At 42.6% G+C, this 14,478-nt stretch overlaps 26 non-coding genes across 26 annotated transcripts; all 26 read left to right on the top strand.

The window, feature by feature from the left end:
- Window positions 1–439: 439 nt before the first annotated feature.
- Window positions 440–511, top strand: TRNAA-UGC (transfer RNA alanine (anticodon UGC)). The gene has a single exon. It is a non-coding gene; the product is annotated as a tRNA-Ala (tRNA).
- Window positions 512–785: 274 nt separating this feature from the next.
- On the top strand, window positions 786–857 carry TRNAA-UGC (transfer RNA alanine (anticodon UGC)). The gene has a single exon. It is a non-coding gene; the product is annotated as a tRNA-Ala (tRNA).
- Window positions 858–2,169: 1,312 nt separating this feature from the next.
- Window positions 2,170–2,241, top strand: TRNAA-UGC (transfer RNA alanine (anticodon UGC)). The gene has a single exon. It is a non-coding gene; the product is annotated as a tRNA-Ala (tRNA).
- A 619-nt stretch (window positions 2,242–2,860) lies between these two features.
- Window positions 2,861–2,932, top strand: TRNAA-UGC (transfer RNA alanine (anticodon UGC)). Its single transcript has one exon. It is a non-coding gene; the product is annotated as a tRNA-Ala (tRNA).
- A 274-nt stretch (window positions 2,933–3,206) lies between these two features.
- Window positions 3,207–3,278, top strand: TRNAA-UGC (transfer RNA alanine (anticodon UGC)). The gene has a single exon. It is a non-coding gene; the product is annotated as a tRNA-Ala (tRNA).
- A 619-nt stretch (window positions 3,279–3,897) lies between these two features.
- TRNAA-UGC (transfer RNA alanine (anticodon UGC)) lies at window positions 3,898–3,969 on the top strand. The gene has a single exon. It is a non-coding gene; the product is annotated as a tRNA-Ala (tRNA).
- Window positions 3,970–5,280: 1,311 nt separating this feature from the next.
- TRNAA-UGC (transfer RNA alanine (anticodon UGC)) lies at window positions 5,281–5,352 on the top strand. The gene has a single exon. It is a non-coding gene; the product is annotated as a tRNA-Ala (tRNA).
- A 965-nt stretch (window positions 5,353–6,317) lies between these two features.
- On the top strand, window positions 6,318–6,389 carry TRNAA-UGC (transfer RNA alanine (anticodon UGC)). The gene has a single exon. It is a non-coding gene; the product is annotated as a tRNA-Ala (tRNA).
- Window positions 6,390–6,663: 274 nt separating this feature from the next.
- Window positions 6,664–6,735, top strand: TRNAA-UGC (transfer RNA alanine (anticodon UGC)). Its single transcript has one exon. It is a non-coding gene; the product is annotated as a tRNA-Ala (tRNA).
- Window positions 6,736–7,009: 274 nt separating this feature from the next.
- On the top strand, window positions 7,010–7,081 carry TRNAA-UGC (transfer RNA alanine (anticodon UGC)). The gene has a single exon. It is a non-coding gene; the product is annotated as a tRNA-Ala (tRNA).
- Window positions 7,082–7,355: 274 nt separating this feature from the next.
- On the top strand, window positions 7,356–7,427 carry TRNAA-UGC (transfer RNA alanine (anticodon UGC)). Its single transcript has one exon. It is a non-coding gene; the product is annotated as a tRNA-Ala (tRNA).
- Window positions 7,428–8,047: 620 nt separating this feature from the next.
- TRNAA-UGC (transfer RNA alanine (anticodon UGC)) lies at window positions 8,048–8,118 on the top strand. Its single transcript has one exon. It is a non-coding gene; the product is annotated as a tRNA-Ala (tRNA).
- Window positions 8,119–8,391: 273 nt separating this feature from the next.
- On the top strand, window positions 8,392–8,463 carry TRNAA-UGC (transfer RNA alanine (anticodon UGC)). The gene has a single exon. It is a non-coding gene; the product is annotated as a tRNA-Ala (tRNA).
- Window positions 8,464–8,736: 273 nt separating this feature from the next.
- TRNAA-UGC (transfer RNA alanine (anticodon UGC)) lies at window positions 8,737–8,808 on the top strand. Its single transcript has one exon. It is a non-coding gene; the product is annotated as a tRNA-Ala (tRNA).
- Window positions 8,809–9,428: 620 nt separating this feature from the next.
- TRNAA-UGC (transfer RNA alanine (anticodon UGC)) lies at window positions 9,429–9,500 on the top strand. Its single transcript has one exon. It is a non-coding gene; the product is annotated as a tRNA-Ala (tRNA).
- A 274-nt stretch (window positions 9,501–9,774) lies between these two features.
- Window positions 9,775–9,846, top strand: TRNAA-UGC (transfer RNA alanine (anticodon UGC)). The gene has a single exon. It is a non-coding gene; the product is annotated as a tRNA-Ala (tRNA).
- A 274-nt stretch (window positions 9,847–10,120) lies between these two features.
- On the top strand, window positions 10,121–10,192 carry TRNAA-UGC (transfer RNA alanine (anticodon UGC)). Its single transcript has one exon. It is a non-coding gene; the product is annotated as a tRNA-Ala (tRNA).
- A 274-nt stretch (window positions 10,193–10,466) lies between these two features.
- TRNAA-UGC (transfer RNA alanine (anticodon UGC)) lies at window positions 10,467–10,538 on the top strand. The gene has a single exon. It is a non-coding gene; the product is annotated as a tRNA-Ala (tRNA).
- A 274-nt stretch (window positions 10,539–10,812) lies between these two features.
- Window positions 10,813–10,883, top strand: TRNAA-UGC (transfer RNA alanine (anticodon UGC)). The gene has a single exon. It is a non-coding gene; the product is annotated as a tRNA-Ala (tRNA).
- A 273-nt stretch (window positions 10,884–11,156) lies between these two features.
- Window positions 11,157–11,228, top strand: TRNAA-UGC (transfer RNA alanine (anticodon UGC)). Its single transcript has one exon. It is a non-coding gene; the product is annotated as a tRNA-Ala (tRNA).
- A 619-nt stretch (window positions 11,229–11,847) lies between these two features.
- Window positions 11,848–11,919, top strand: TRNAA-UGC (transfer RNA alanine (anticodon UGC)). Its single transcript has one exon. It is a non-coding gene; the product is annotated as a tRNA-Ala (tRNA).
- A 621-nt stretch (window positions 11,920–12,540) lies between these two features.
- Window positions 12,541–12,612, top strand: TRNAA-UGC (transfer RNA alanine (anticodon UGC)). The gene has a single exon. It is a non-coding gene; the product is annotated as a tRNA-Ala (tRNA).
- A 274-nt stretch (window positions 12,613–12,886) lies between these two features.
- TRNAA-UGC (transfer RNA alanine (anticodon UGC)) lies at window positions 12,887–12,958 on the top strand. The gene has a single exon. It is a non-coding gene; the product is annotated as a tRNA-Ala (tRNA).
- Window positions 12,959–13,232: 274 nt separating this feature from the next.
- TRNAA-UGC (transfer RNA alanine (anticodon UGC)) lies at window positions 13,233–13,304 on the top strand. Its single transcript has one exon. It is a non-coding gene; the product is annotated as a tRNA-Ala (tRNA).
- Window positions 13,305–13,578: 274 nt separating this feature from the next.
- TRNAA-UGC (transfer RNA alanine (anticodon UGC)) lies at window positions 13,579–13,650 on the top strand. Its single transcript has one exon. It is a non-coding gene; the product is annotated as a tRNA-Ala (tRNA).
- A 274-nt stretch (window positions 13,651–13,924) lies between these two features.
- Window positions 13,925–13,996, top strand: TRNAA-UGC (transfer RNA alanine (anticodon UGC)). Its single transcript has one exon. It is a non-coding gene; the product is annotated as a tRNA-Ala (tRNA).
- The last annotated feature ends 482 nt before the right edge of the window (window positions 13,997–14,478 follow it).

The following is a 14,478-nucleotide window of genomic DNA, read 5'->3' as shown; positions in this document are numbered from 1 at the left end:
GATGATTTTGTTTATTTCAAATATTGAATTATTTTATTGTTAGAACAAGCTAATGAGCACCAAGAAACTCGTTAATGAGTGCTCCAGATGTAACGGGGGAGTAGCTCAGTGGTAGAGCGCTCGCTTTGCATGTGAGAAGTTCCGCGTTCAACCCCGGCACCTCCAAATCGCTCTCGACTTTAGCGGTATCTTTTTATATTGCCTGTTGAAATACTACGGCACCACGAGTTACCGGTGCGCATATCATGAAATACATTTCGTTGAACAGCGCTGCCATTTTCTTTGACTAAAGAAATATGCGGCTTACCTCAATGATGAAAAAACTGTATCAGGGGGCATTGACGAGATGATTTTGTTTATTTCAACTAATTGATTAATTTATTGTTTGAACAAGCTGATGAGCACCAAGAAACTCGTTAATGAGTGCTCCAGATGTAACGGGGGTGTAGCTCAGCGGTAGAGCGCTCGCTTTGCATGTGAGAAGTTCCGCGTTCAATCCCCGGCACCTCCAAATCGCTCTCGACTTTAGCGGTATCTTTTTATATTGCCTGTTGAAATACTACGGCACCACGAGTTACCGGTGCGCATATCATGAAATACATTTCATCGAACAGCGCTGCCATTTTCTTTGACTATAGAAATATGCGGCTTTCCTCATTGATGAAGAAACTGTATCAGGCACCAATGACGAGATGATTTTGTTTATTTCAACTATTGAATTATTTTATTGTTAGAACAAGCTAATGAGCACGAGGAAACTCGTTAATGAGTGCTCCAGATGTAACGGGGGTGTAGCTCAGTGGTAGAGCGCTCGCTTTGCATGTGAGAAGTCCCGGGTTCAAGCCCCAGCCCCTCCAAATCGCTCTCGACTTTAGTGGTATTTTCTTATATTGCCTGTTGTAATACTACGGCACCACGAGTTACCGGTGCGCATAACGTTAAATACATTTCGTTGAACAGCGCTGCCATTTTCTTTGACTAAAGAAATATGCGGCTTACCTCAATGATGAAAAAACTGTATCAGGGGGCATTGACGAGATGATTTTGTTTATTTCAACTAATTGAATAATTTATTGTTTGAAAAAGCTGATGAGCACCAAGAAACTCGTTAATGAGTGCTCCAGATGTAACGGGGGTCTAGCTCAGTGGTAGAACGCTCGCTTTGCATGTGAGAAGTCCCGGGTTCAAGCCCCGGCCCCTCCAAAGCGCTCTCGACTTTAGCGGTATCTTTTTTTATTGCCTGTTGTAATACTATGACACCACGAGTTACCGGTGCGCATATCATGAAGTACATTTCATCGAACAGCGCTGCCATTTTCTTTGACTATAGAGATAAGCGGCTTTCCTCAATGATGAAGAAACTGTATCAGGCACCAATGACGAGATGATTTTGTTTATTTGAAATATTGAATTATATTATTTTTAGAACAAGCTAATGAGCACCAAGAAACTCGTTAATGAGTGCTCCAGATGTAACGGGGGTGTAGCTCAGTGGTAGAGCGCTCGCTTTGCATGTGAGAAGTTCCGCATTCAATCCCCGGCACCTCCAAATCGCTCTAGACTTTAGCGGTATCTTTTTATATTGCCTGTTGAAATACTACGGCACCACGAGTTACCGGTGCGCATATCATGAAATACATTTCGTTGAACAGCGCTGCCATTTTCTTTGACTAAAGAAATATGCGACTTACCTGATTGATGAAAAAACTGTATCAGGGGGCATTGACGAGATGATTTTGTTTATTTCAACTAATTGATTAATTTATTGTTTGAACAAGCTGATGAGCACCAAGAAACTCGTTAATGAGTGCTCCAGATGTAACGGGGGTCTAGCTCAGTGGTAGAACGCTCGCTTTGCATGTGAGAAGTCCCGGGTTCAAGCCCCGGCCCCTCCAAAGCGCTCTCGACTTTAGCGGTATCTTTTTTTATTGCCTGTTGTAATACTATGACACCACGAGTTACCGGTGCGCATATCATGAAGTACATTTCATCGAACAGCGCTGCCATTTTCTTTGACTATAGAGATAAGCGGCTTTCCTCAATGATGAAGAAGCTGTATCAGGCACCAATGACGAGATGATTTTGTTTATTTGAAATATTGAATTATATTATTTTTAGAACAAGCTAATGAGCACCAAGAAACTCGTTAATGAGTGCTCCAGAAGTAACGGGGGTGTAGCTCAGCGGTAGAGCGCTCGCTTTGCATGTGAGAAGTTCCGCGTTCAATCCCCGGCACCTCCAAATCACTCTCGACTTTAGCGGTATCTTTTTATATTGCCTGTTGAAATACTACGGCACCACGAGTTACCGGTGCGCATATCATGAAATACATTTCATCGAACAGCGCTGCCATTTTCTTTGACTATAGAAATATGCGGCTTTCCTCAATGATGAAGAAACTGTATCAGGCACCAATGACGAGATGATTTTGTTTATTTCAACTATTGAATTATTTTATTGTTAGAACAAGCTAATGAGCACCAAGAAACTCGTTAATGAGTGCTCCAGATGGAACGGGGGTGTAGCTCAGTGGTAGAGCGCTCGCTTTGCATGTGAGAAGTTCCGCGTTCAACCCCGGCACCTCCAGATCGCTCTCGACATTAGCGGTATCTTTTTATATTGCCTGTTGAAATACTACGGCACCACGAGTTACCGGTGCGCATATCATGAAATACATTTCGTTGAACAGCGCTGCCATTTTCTTTGACTAAAGAAATATGCGGCTTACCTCAATGATGAAAAAACTGTATCAGGGGGCATTGACGAGATGATTTTGTTTATTTCAACTAATTGATTAATTTATTGTTTGAACAAGCTGATGAGCACCAAGAAACTCGTTAATGAGTGCTCCAGATGTAACGGGGGTGTAGCTCAGCGGTAGAGCGCTCGCTTTGCATGTGAGAAGTTCCGCGTTCAATCCCCGGCACCTCCAAATCGCTCTCGACTTTAGCGGTATCTTTTTATATTGCCTGTTGAAATACTACGGCACCACGAGTTACCGGTGCGCATATCATGAAATACATTTCATCGAACAGCGCTGCCATTTTCTTTGACTATAGAAATATGCGGCTTTCCTCAATGATGAAGAAACTGTATCAGGCACCAATGACGAGATGATTTTGTTTATTTCAACTATTGAATTATTTTATTGTTAGAACAAGCTAATGAGCACGAGGAAACTCGTTAATGAGTGCTCCAGATGTAACGGGGGTGTAGCTCAGTGGTAGAGCGCTCGCTTTGCATGTGAGAAGTCCCGGGTTCAAGCCCCAGCCCCTCCAAATCGCTCTCGACTTTAGTGGTATTTTCTTATATTGCCTGTTGTAATACTACGGCACCACGAGTTACCGGTGCGCATAACGTTAAATACATTTCGTTGAACAGCGCTGCCATTTTCTTTGACTAAAGAAATATGCGGCTTACCTCAATGATGAAAAAACTGTATCAGGGGGCATTGACGAGATGATTCTGTTTATTTCAACTAATTGAATAATTTATTGTTTGAACAAGCTGATGAGCACCAAGAAACTCGTTAATGAGTGCTCCAGATGTAACGGGGGTGTAGCTCAGTGGTAGAACGCTCGCTTTGCATGTGAGAAGTTCCGCGTTCAACCCCGGCCCCTCCAAAGCGCTCTCGACTTTAGCGGTATCTTTTTTTATTGCCTGTTGTAATACTATGACACCACGAGTTACCGGTGCGCATATCATGAAGTACATTTCATCGAACAGCGCTGCCATTTTCTTTGACTATAGAGATAAGCGGCTTTCCTCAATGATGAAGAAACTGTATCAGGCACCAATGACGAGATGACTTTGTTTATTTCAAATATTGAAATATATTATTGTTAGAACAAGCTGATGAGCACCAAGAAACTCGTTAATGAGTGCTCCAAATGTAACGGGGGTGTAGCTCAGTGGTAGAGCGCTCGCTTTGCATATGAGAAGTCCCAGGTTCAAACCCCGGCACCTCCAAAGCGATCTCGACTTTAGCGGTATCTTTTTATATTGCCTGTTGAAATACTACGGCACCACGATTTACCGGTGCGCATATCATGAAATACATTTCGTTGAACAGCGCTGCCGTTTTCTTTGACTAAAGAAATATGCGGCTTACCTCAATGATGAAAAAACTGTATCAGGGGGCATTGACGAGATGATTTTGTTTATTTCAACTAATTGATTAATTCATTGTTAGAACAAGCTGATGAGCAACAAGAAACTCGTTAATGAGTGCTCCAAATGTAACGGGGGTGTAGCTCAGTGGTAGAGCGCTCGCTTTGCATATAAGAAGTCCCAAGTTCAAACCCCGGCACCTCCAAAGCAATCTCGACTTTAGCGGTATCTTTTTATATTGCCTGTTGAAATACTACGGCACCACGAGTTACCGGTGCGCATATCATGAAATACATTTCATCGAACAGCGCTGCCATTTTCTTTGACTATAGAAATATGCGGCTTTCCTCAATGATGAAGAAACTGTATCAGGCACCAATGACGAGATGATTTTGTTTATTTCAACTATTGAATTATTTTATTGTTAGAACAAGCTAATGAGCACCAAGAAACTCGTTAATGAGTGCTCCAGATATAACGGGGGTGTAGCTCAGTGGTAGAGCGCTCGCTTTGCATGTGAGAAGTTCCGCGTTCAACCCCGGCACCTCCAAATCGCTCTCGACATTAGCGGTATCTTTTTATATTGCCTGTTGAAATACTACGGCACCACGAGTTACCGGTGCGCATATCATGAAATACATTTCGTTGAACAGCGCTGCCATTTTCTTTGACTAAAGAAATATGCGGCTTACCTCAATGATGAAAAAACTGTATCAGGGGGCATTGACGAGATGATTCTGTTTATTTCAACTAATTGATTAATTTATTGTTTGAACAAGCTGATGAGCACCAAGAAACTCGTTAATGAGTGCTCCAGATGTAACGGGGGTGTAGCTCAGCGGTAGAGCGCTCGCTTTGCATTTGAGAAGTTCCGCGTTCAATCCCCGGCACCTCCAAATCGCTCTCGACTTTAGCGGTATCTTTTTATATTGCCTGTTGAAATACTACGGCACCACGAGTTACCGGTGCGCATATCATGAAATACATTTCATCGAACAGCGCTGCCATTTTCTTTGACTATAGAAATATGCGGCTTTCCTCAATGATGAAGAAACTGTATCAGGCACCAATGACGAGATGATTTTGTTTATTTCAACTATTGAATTATTTTATTGTTAGAACAAGCTAATGAGCACGAGGAAACTCGTTAATGAGTGCTCCAGATGTAACGGGGGTGTAGCTCAGTGGTAGAGCGCTCGCTTTGCATGTGAGAAGTCCCGGGTTCAAGCCCCAGCCCCTCCAAATCGCTCTCGACTTTAGTGGTATTTTCTTATATTGCCTGTTGTAATACTACGGCACCACGAGTTACCGGTGCGCATAACGTTAAATACATTTCGTTGAACAGCGCTGCCATTTTCTTTGACTAAAGAAATATGCGGCTTACCTCAATGATGAAGAAACTGTATCAGGCACCAATGACGAGATGATTTTGTTTTTTCAACTATTGAATTATTTTATTGTTAGAACAAGCTAATGAGCACCAAGAAACTCGTTAATGAGTGCTCCAGATGTAACGGGGGTGTAGCTCAGTGGTAGAGCGCTCGCTTTGCATGTGAGAAGTTCCGCGTTCAACCCCGGCCCCTCCAAAGCGCTCTCGACTTTAGCGGTATCTTTTTTTATTGCCTGTTGTATTACTATGACACCACGAGTTACCGGTGCGCATATCATGAAGTACATTTCATCGAACAGCGCTGCCATTTTCTTTGACTATAGAGATAAGCGGCTTTCCTCAATGATGAAGAAACTGTATCAGGCACCAATGACGAGATGATTTTGTTTATTTCAAATATTGAATTATATTATTGTTAGAACAAGCTAATGAGCACCAAGAAACTCGTTAACGAGTGCTCCAAAAGTAACGGGGGTGTAGCTCAGAGGTAGAGCGCTCGCTTTGCATGTGAGAACTTCCGCGTTCAATCCTCGGCACCTCCAAAGCGCTCTCGACTTTAGCGGTATCTTTTTTGATTGCCTGTTGTAATACTTACGGCACCACGAGTTACCGGTGCGCATATCATGAAATACATTTCATCGAACAGCCCTGCCATTTTCTTTGACTATAGAAATATGCGGCTTTCCTCAATGATGAAAAAACTGTATCAGGCAGCAATGACGAGATGATTTTGTCTATTTAAACTATTGAATTATTTTATTGTTAGAACAAGCTGATGAGCACCAAGAAACTCGTTAATGAGTGCTCCAAATGTAACGGGGGTGTAGCTCAGTGGTAGAGCGCTCGCTTTGCATATGAGAAGTCCCAGGTTCAAACCCCGGCACCTCCAAAGCAATCTCGACTTTAGCGGTATCTTTTTATATTGCCTGTTGAAATACTACGGCACCACGAGTTACCGGTGCGCATATCATGAAATACATTTCGTTGAACAGCGCTGCCGTTTTCTTTGACTAAAGAAATATGCGGCTTACCTCAATGATGAAAAATCTGTATCAGGGGGCATTGACGAGATGATTTTGTTTATTTCAACTAATTGATTAATTCATTGTTAGAACAAGCTGATGAGCAACAAGAAACTTGTTAATGAGTGCTCCAGATGTAACGGGGGTGTAGCTCAGTGGTAGAGCGCTCGCTTTGCATGTGAGAAGTTCCGCGTTCAATCCCCGGCACCTCCGAATCGCTCTCGACTTTAGCGGTATCTTTTTATATTGCCTGTTGAAATACTACGGCACCACGAGTTACCGGTGCGCATATCATGAAATACATTTCGTTGAACAGCGCTGCCATTTTCTTTGACTAAAGAAATATGCGGCTTACCTCAATGATGAAAAAACTGTATCAGGGGGCATTGACGAGATGATTTTGTTTATTTCAACTAATTGATTCATTTATTGTTTGAACAAGCTGATGAGCACCAAGAAACTCGTTAATGAGTGCTCCAGATGTAACGGGGGTGTAGCTCAGCGGTAGAGCGCTCGCTTTGCATGTGAGAAGTCCCAAGTTCAATCCCCGGCACCTCCAAATCGCTCTCGACTTTAGCGGTATCTTTTTATATTGCCTGTTGAAATACTACGGCACTACGAGTTACCGGTGCGCATATCATGAAATACATTTCATCGAACAGCGCTGCCATTTTCTTTGACTATAGAAATATGCGGCTTTCCTCAATGATGAAGAAACTGTATCAGGCACCAATGACGAGATGATTTTGTTTATTTCAACTATTGAATTATTTTATTGTTAGAACAAGCTAATGAGCACGAGGAAACTCGTTAATGAGTGCTCCAGATGTAACGGGGGTGTAGCTCAGTGGTAGAGCGCTCGCTTTGCATGTGAGAAGTCCCGGGTTCAAGCCCCAGCCCCTCCAAATCGCTCTCGACTTTAGTGGTATTTTCTTATATTGCCTGTTGTAATACTACGGCACCACGAGTCACCGGTGCGCATAACGTTAAATACATTTCGTTGAACAGCGCTGCCATTTTCTTTGGCTAAAGAAATATGCGGCTTACCTCAATGATGAAAAAACTGTATCAGGGGGCATTGACGAGATGATTTTGTTTATTTCAACTAATTGATTAATTTATTGTTTGAACAAGCTGATGAGCACCAAGAAACTCGTTAATGAGTGCTCCAGATGTAACGGGGGTCTAGCTCAGTGGTAGAACGCTCGCTTTGCATGTGAGAAGTCCCGGGTTCAAGCCCCGGCCCCTCCAAAGCGCTCTCGACTTTAGCGGTATCTTTTTTTATTGCCTGTTGTAATACTATGACACCACGAGTTACCGGTGCGCATATCATGAAGTACATTTCATCGAACAGCGCTGCCATTTTCTTTGACTATAGAGATAAGCGGCTTTCCTCAATGATGAAGAAACTGTATCAGGCACCAATGACGAGATGATTTTGTTTATTTCAACTATTGAATTATATTATTGTTAGAACAAGCTAATCAGCACCAAGAAACTCGTTAATGAGTGCTCCAAAAGTAACGGGGGTGTAGCTCAGTGGTAGAGCGCTCGCTTTGCATGTGAGAAGTCCCGGGTTCAATCTCGGCACCTCCAAAGCGCTCTCGACTTTAGCGGTATCTTTTTTGATTGCCTGTTGTAATACTACGGCACCACGAGTTACTGGTGCGCATATCATGAAATACAATTCATCGAACAGCGCTGCCATTTTCTTTGACTATAGAAATATGCGGCTTTCCTCAATGCTGAAAAAACAGCATCAGGCGGCAATGACGAGATGACTTTGTTTATTTGAACTAATGAATTATTCATTGTTAGAACAAGCTGATGAGCACCAAGAAACTTGTTAATGAGTGCTCCAGATATAACGGGGGTGTAGCTCAGTGGTAGAGCGCTCGCTTTGCATGTGAGAAGTCCCAGGTTCAAACCCCGGCACCTCCAAAGCAATCTCGACTTTAGCGGTATCTTTTTATATTGCCTGTTGAAATACTATGGCACCACGAGTTACCGGCGCGCATAACATTAAATACATTTTGTTGAACAGCGCTGCAATTTTCTTTGACTAAAGAAATATGCGGCTTACCTCAATGATGAAAAAACTGTATCAGGGGGCAATGACGAGATGATTTTGTTTATTTGAACTAATGAATTATTCATTGTTAGAACAAGCTGATGAGCACCAAGAAACTTGTTAATGAGTGCTCCAGATATAACGGGGGTGTAGCTCAGTGGTAGAGCGCTCGCTTTGCATGTGAGAAGTCCCAGGTTCAAACCCCGGCACCTCCAAAGCAATCTCGACTTTAGCGGTATCTTTTTATATTGCCTGTTGAAATACTATGGCACCACGAGTTACCGGCGCGCATAACATTAAATACATTTTGTTGAACAGCGCTGCAATTTTTTTTGACTAAAGAAATATGCGGCTTACCTCAATGATGAAAAAACTGTATCAGGGGGCAATGACGAGATGATTTTGTTGATTTCAACTAATTGATTAATTTATTGTTTGAACAAGCTGATGAGCACCAAGAAACTCTTTAATGAGTGCTCCAGATGTAACAGGGGTGTAGCTCAGTGGTAGAGCGCTCGCTTTGCATGTGAGAAGTCGCAGGTTCAAACCCCGGCACCTCCAAAGTGCTCTCGACTTTAGCGGTATCTTTCTTTATTGCCTGTTGTAATACTACGGCACCACGAGTTACCGGTGCGCAAAACATGAAATACATTTCATCAAACAGCACTGCCACTTTCTTTGACTATAGAGATAAGCGGCTTTTCTCAATGATGAAAAAAACTGTATCAGGAGGCAATGCCGAGATGATTTTGTTTATTTCAACTAATTGATTATTTATTGTTTGAACAAGCTGATGAGCACCAAGAAACTCGTTAATGAGTGCTCCAAAAGTAACGGGGGTGTAGCTCAGTGGTAGAGCGCTCGCTTTGCATGTGAGAAGTTCCGGGTTCAATCCCCGGCACATCCAAAGCACTCTCAACTTTAGCGGTATCTTTTTTTATTGCCTGTTGTAATACTACGGCACCACGAGTTACCGGTGCGCATATCATAAAATACATTTCGTTGAACAGCGCTGCCATTTTCTTTGACTAAAGAAATATGCGGCTTACCTCAATGATGAAAAAACTGTATCAGGGGGCATTGACAAGATGATTTTGTTTATTTCAACTAATTGATTAATTTATTGTTTGAACAAGCTGATGAGCACCAAGAAACTCGTTAATGAGTGCTCCAGATGTAACGGGGGTGTAGCTCAGCGGTAGAGCGCTCGCTTTGCATGTGAGAAGTTCCGCGTTCAATCCCCGGCACCTCCAAATCGCTCTCGACTTTAGCGGTATCTTTTTATATTGCCTGTTGAAATACTACGGCACCACGAGTTACCGGGGCGCATATCATGAAATACATTTCATCGAACAGCGCTGCCATTTTCTTTGACTATAGAAATATGCGGCTTTCCTCAACGATGAAGAAACTGTATCAGGCACCAATGACGATATGATTTTGTTTATTTTAACTATTGAATTATTTTATTGTTAGAACAAGCTAATGAGCACGAGGAAACTCGTTAATGAGTGCTCCAGATGTAACGGGGGTGTAGCTCAGTGGTAGAGCGCTCGCTTTGCATGTGAGAAGTCCCGGGTTCAAGCCCCAGCCCCTCCAAATCGCTCTCGACTTAAGTGGTATTTTCTTATATTGCCTGTTGTAATACTACGGCACCACGAGTTACCGGTGCGCATAACGTTAAATACATTTCGTTGAACAGCGCTGCCATTTTCTTTGACTAAAGAAATATGCGGCTTACCTCAATGATGAAAAAACTGTATCAGGGGGCATTGACGAGATGATTTTGTTTATTTCAACTAATTGAATAATTTATTGTTTGAACAAGCTGATGAGCACCAAGAAACTCGTTAATGAGTGCTCCAGATGTAACGGGGGTGTAGCTCAGTGGTAGAACGCTCGCTTTGCATGTGAGAAGTCCCGGGTTCAAACCCCGGCACCTCCAAAGCAATCTCGACTTTAGCGGTATCTTTTTTTATTGCCTGTTGTAATACTATGACACCACGAGTTACCGGTGCGCATATCATGAAGTACATTTCATCGAACAGCGCTGCCATTTTCTTTGACTATAGAGATAAGCGGCTTTCCTCAATGATGAAGAAACTGTATCAGGCACCAATGACGAGATGATTTTGTTTATTTCAAATATTGAATTATATTATTGTTAGAACAAGCTAATGAGCACCAAGAAACTCGTTAATGAGTGCTCCAAATGTAACGGGGGTGTAGCTCAGTGGTAGAGCGCTCGCTTTGCATGTGAGAAGTCCCGGGTTCAATCTCGGCACCTCCAAAGCGCTCTCGACTTTAGCGGTGTCTTTTTTGATTGCCTGTTGTAAAACTACGGCACCACGAGTTACTGGTGCGCATATCATGAAATACAATTCATCGAACAGCGCTGCCATTTTCTTTGACTATAGAAATATGCGGCTTTCCTCAATGCTGAAAAAACAGCATCAGGCGGCAATGACGAGATGATTTTGTTTATTTGAACTAATGAATTATTCATTGTTCGAACAAGCTGATGAGCACCAAGAAACTTGTTAATGAGTGCTCCGGATATAACGGGGGTGTAGCTCAGTGGTAGAGCGCTCGCTTTGCATGTGAGAAGTCCCAGGTTCAAACCCCGGCACCTCCAAAGCAATCTCGACTTTAGCGGTATCTTTTTATATTGCCTGTTGAAATACTACGGCACCACGAGTTACCGGCGCGCATACATTAAATACATTTTGTTGAACAGCGCTGCCATTTTCTTTGACTAAAGAAATATGCGGCTTACCTCAATGATGAAAAAACTGTATCAGGGGGCAATGACGAGATGATTTTGTTGATTTCAACTAATTGATTAATTTATTGTTTGAACAAGCTGATGAGCACCAAGAAACTCGTTAATGAGTGCTCCAGATGTAACAGGGGTGTAGCTCAGTGGTAGAGCGCTCGCTTTGCATGTGAGAAGTCGCAGGTTCAAACCCCGGCACCTCCAAAGTGCTCTCGACTTTAGCGGTATCTTTCTTTATTGCCTGTTGTAATACTACGGCACCACGAGTTACCGGTGCGCAAAACATGAAATACATTTCATCAAACAGCACTGCCACTTTCTTTGACTATAGAGATAAGCGGCTTTTCTCAATGATGAAAAAAACTGTATCAGGAGGCAATGCCGAGATGATTTTGTTTATTTCAACTAATTGATTATTTATTGTTTGAACAAGCTGATGAGCACCAAGAAACTCGTTAATGAGTGCTCCAAAAGTAACGGGGGTGTAGCTCAGTGGTAGAACGCTCGCTTTGCATGTGAGAAGTCCCGGGTTCAAGCCCCGGCACATCCAAAGCACTCTCAACTTTAGCGGTATCTTTTTTTATTGCCTGTTGTAATACTACGGCACCACGAGTTACCAGTGCGCATATCATAAAATACATTTCGTTCAACAGCGCTGCCATTTTCTTTGACTAAAGAAATATGCGGCTTACCTCAATGATGAAAAAACTGTATCAGGGGGCATTGACGAGATGATTTTGTTTATTTCAACTAATTGATTAATTTATTGTTAGAACAAGCTAATGAGCACCAAGAAACTCGTTAATGAGTGCTCCAAAAGTAACGGGGGTGTAGCTCAGCGGTAGAGCGCTCGCTTTGCATGTGAGAACTTCCGCGTTCAATCCTCGGCACCTCCAAAGCGCTCTCGACTTTAGCGGTATCTTTTTTGATTGCCTGTTGTAATACTTACGGCACCACGAGTTACCGGTGCGCATATCATGAAATACATTTCATCAAACAGCCCTGCCATTTTCTTTGACTATAGAAATATGCGGCTTTCCTCAATGATGAAAAAACTGTATCAGGCAGCAATGACGAGATGATTTTGTCTATTTCAACTATTGAATTATTTTATTGTTAGAACAAGCTGATGAGCACCAAGAAACTCGTTAATGAGTGCTCCAAATGTAACGGGGGTGTAGCTCAGTGGTAGAGCGCTCGCTTTGCATGTGAGAAGTCCCAGGTTCAAAACCCGGCACCTCCAAAGCAATCTCGACTTTAGCGGTATCTTTTTATATTGCCTGTTGAAATACTACGGCACCACGAGTTACCGGTGCGCATATCATGAAATACATTTCGTTGAACAGCGCTGCCGTTTTCTTTGACTAAAGAAATATGCGGCTTACCTCAATGATGAAAAAACTGTATCAGGGGGCATTGACGAGATGATTTTCTTTATTTCAACTAATTGATTAATTCATAGTTAGAACAAGCTGATGAGCAACAAGAAACTTGTTAATGAGTGCTCCAGATGTAACGGGGGTGTAGCTCAGTGGTAGAGCGCTCGCTTTGCATGTGAGAAGTTCCGCGTTCAATCCCCGGCACCTCCATGTCGCTCTCGACTTTAGCGGTATCTTTTTATATTGCCTGTTGAAATACTACGGCACCACGAGTTACCGGTGCGCATATCATGAAATACATTTCGTTGAACAGCGCTGCCATTTTCTTTGACTAAAGAAATATGCGGCTTACCTCAATGATGAAAAAATTTTATCAGGGGGCATTGACGAGATGATTTTGTTTATTTCAACTAATTGATTAATTAATTGTTTGAACAAGCTGATGAGCACCAAGAAACTCGTTAATGAGTGCTCCAGATGTAACGGGGGTGTAGCTCAGTGGTAGAGCGCTCGCTTTGCATGTGAGAAGTTCCGCGTTCAATCCCCGGCACCTCCGAATCGCTCTCGACTTTAGCGGTATCTTTTTATATTGCCTGTTGAAATACTACGGCACCACGAGTTACCGGTGCGCATATCATGAAATACATTTCGTTGAACACCGCTGTCATTTTCTTTGACTAAAGAAATATGCGGCTTACCTCAATGATGAAAAAATTGTATCAGGGGGCATTGACGAGATGATTTTGTTTATTTCAACTAATTGATTAATTTATTGTTTGAACAAGCTGATGAGCACCAAGAAACTCGTTAATGAGTGCTCCAGATGTAACGGGGGTGTAGCTCAGCGGTAGAGCGCTCGCTTTGCATGTGAGAAGTCCCAGGTTCAAAACCCGGCACCTCCAAAGCAATCTCGACTTTAGCGGTATCTTTTTATATTGCCTGTTGAAATACTACGGCACCACGAGTTACCGGTGCGCATATCATGAAATACATTTCGTTGAACAGCGCTGCCGTTTTCTTTGACTAAAGAAATATGCGGCTTACCTCAATGATGAAAAAACTGTATCAGGGGGCATTGACGAGATGATTTTGTTTATTTCAACTAATTGATTAATTCATTGTTAGAACAAGCTGATGAGCAACAAGAAACTTGTTAATGAGTGCTCCAGATGTAACGGGGGTGTAGCTCAGTGGTAGAGCGCTCACTTTGCATGTGAGAAGTTCCGCGTTCAATCCCCGGCACCTCCAAATCGCTCTCGACTTTAGCGGTATCTTTTTATATTGCCTGTTGAAATACTACGGCACCACGAGTTACCGGTGCGCATATCATGAAATACATTTCGTTGAACAGCGCTGCCATTTTCTTTGACTAAAGAAATATGAGGCTTACCTCAATGATGAAAAAACTGTATCAGGGGGCAATGACGAGATGATTTTGTTGATTTCAACTAATTGATTAATTAATTGTTTGAACAAGCTGATGAGCACCAAGAAACTCGTTAATGATTGCTCCAGATGTAACAGGGGTGTAGCTCAGTGGTAGAGCGCTCGCTTTGCATGTGAGAAGTCGCAGGTTCAAACCCCGGCAACTCCAAAGTGCTCTCGACTTTAGCGGTATCTTTCTTTATTGCCTGTTGTAATACTACGGCACCACGAGTTACCGGTGCGCAAAACATGAAATACATTTCATCAAACAGCACTGGCACTTTCTTTGACTATAGAGATAAGCG

Source organism: Rhipicephalus microplus, chromosome 3 (assembly GCF_043290135.1).
Source record: "Rhipicephalus microplus isolate Deutch F79 chromosome 3, USDA_Rmic, whole genome shotgun sequence".
Classification (NCBI taxonomy): domain Eukaryota; kingdom Metazoa; phylum Arthropoda; class Arachnida; order Ixodida; family Ixodidae; genus Rhipicephalus; species Rhipicephalus microplus.
Note: the sequence above shows the minus strand (reverse complement) of the source record. Positions and strands in the feature narration are given on the sequence as shown.